The 2,013-nt window shown below is 42.3% G+C and overlaps 1 non-coding gene across 1 annotated transcript; it reads left to right on the top strand.

Moving 5' to 3' along the window:
* Window positions 1–900: 900 nt before the first annotated feature.
* TRNAN-GUU (transfer RNA asparagine (anticodon GUU)) lies at window positions 901–973 on the top strand. The gene has a single exon. It is a non-coding gene; the product is annotated as a tRNA-Asn (tRNA).
* Window positions 974–2,013: the final 1,040 nt, after the last annotated feature.

The following is a 2,013-nucleotide window of genomic DNA, read 5'->3' as shown; positions in this document are numbered from 1 at the left end:
GATCATGATTACTGCACATTTGCATTTCACCACATTTGACAGATGAATTTGCTTTGCCCTTTGTTGACTTGTAGATTTCAGCCTAATGTCTGCCATAGAGAAGCATTGCCTGTAGCATATCTCACTCATATCTGCCAGAGTATACTACGGAAGTGCCTTCGGATGATTGAATTCAAGGTGCAATTAGGGGAGCAAGGACTGTATAAAAGAGCTTAGTGTTTCTCACACCCATCGGTACTTGATGGGAAGGACCCACTTTTCCAAATAGACTGCATTGTGAAACCTTAGCAATTATTGCAAACTACAAATACAAAAATATGCACACATTTTGGTTTCAACACGACTTTACCATGTATGCATTAGTAATATTCTTTTATTGGAGTAATGCATTGTGATATATTTGTTATCCCTGCAGGTATTTGAGCTCAGGAAAGATTCTAAATAAAAGGTGTATTATGTGTTGCCTATTTGCATTTTTTATCCCAACACCAATTCACCTCCCGGACACGACAAACATAAGATCACTTACGAGGCAGTGTTTTCACAGCATCCAGAACAGGATGCGACACGAATAATCCGGATCAAGAGCCCTTTTAGATTAAGACATCCCGATCCCTGTGCACCAATCAGCACTTAAGTGAGGCATTTGGTATTGTTAAAGAGTTGAGCTGCGTTCATTAATTCTTTACATTCCAGTGACCCTCCCTAACTTATATCAGCAATGACAAAGCCAACACAGTGTGCCAAATATGCTTTATTTTCAAATATTATTGTTTAACTATAACACGGTCCACAGCAACTCCAAAACACCTTGACACTCCTACACTCAAACAATCATACTTCTTCCTCACAGGATGTAATAGTGAAAAAAGATGTAATAGTGAAAAAGTCATCACCGTAGTCTCTGTGGCGCAATCGGTTAGCGCGTTCGGCTGTTAACCGAAAGCTGGTAGTTCGAGTCCACCCAGGGATATGGGTACATTTGTTACACTACTATCTTTATGAAAATGCATTTCCTTCATATTTTAAAAATCACCTTTAAAAATATCTCTCCGTTAAGCAGAGATAAACGAGAAACCAAAAATGCAAGTTATCTACTATGATACATTGGAAATGGCTGAGGTGTAAACTATCACAAATATTGAACTGGGGTGACTAGTACTGGTTGCAAAATCAGTAACCCCGAAAAGGTTAAGTGGTGTGTGAAATATATGGTCTGTTTCCCATCTGTTTTCACCTCATTGTTTATCCAGACCACAGGATTAGGTTTCACGACGTTGGATACATAGCACACTGACACCTCGAGGCCATTTATTGAATTGGCATGGGATGGAAAGGTTGATAATTCTGTGCAAAAAGATCTGTTGAGGGGGCCCCCTGGAGCTTGCGGCCCCCCCGCACCGCGGGGGATGCAGGGGCCTTTGTTACGCCCCTGCACACTCCCTGCTCCTGTCAGTCCAAACCAAATAACCAGACAGGGCACAAAGAGTCATAATCAAACAGAAATGTCCACTTCTAAAAGTGGCATTTCTAAAACAGTTATAACAAATCTGCTTTCACCAATAAGTAGGATTTATCACTACTCTTCCAAACATACCAAACATGGCCACGCTACCCCTTTGATATCAGAAATGGCCACTGAAACACATATCATGGAATTCCCAATGCAAACCTATGAGAGGGGCAGCCTCACAGCAGTGAGAAACCAAATAGGCTGTTTGTCACTACCAGGACATGCCACACAACAAAGGCACATTATCCTACCTTTTACCTACAAAGCACCCTGCCCATAGGGCTACTTGGTGCCTACTTTGGGGGTGACCTATATATAGTAAAAGGGGAGTTTCAGACTTGGCAAACACTTTAAATGCCACGTCACTGTGCAAGCAAACTGCGAATGCAGGCCCTGCAGCGGCAGAAGCCTGAGATAGGTTTGAAAGGCTACTTCTGTGGGTTGCGCAAGCAGTGCTGCGGCCCCACAAGTAGCATTTTACTTACAGGCCCTCTGTACAT

The sequence above is a fragment of the Triturus cristatus genome, chromosome 7, assembly GCF_964204655.1.
Source record: "Triturus cristatus chromosome 7, aTriCri1.1, whole genome shotgun sequence".
NCBI lineage: Eukaryota > Metazoa > Chordata > Amphibia > Caudata > Salamandridae > Triturus > Triturus cristatus.
Note: the sequence above shows the minus strand (reverse complement) of the source record. Positions and strands in the feature narration are given on the sequence as shown.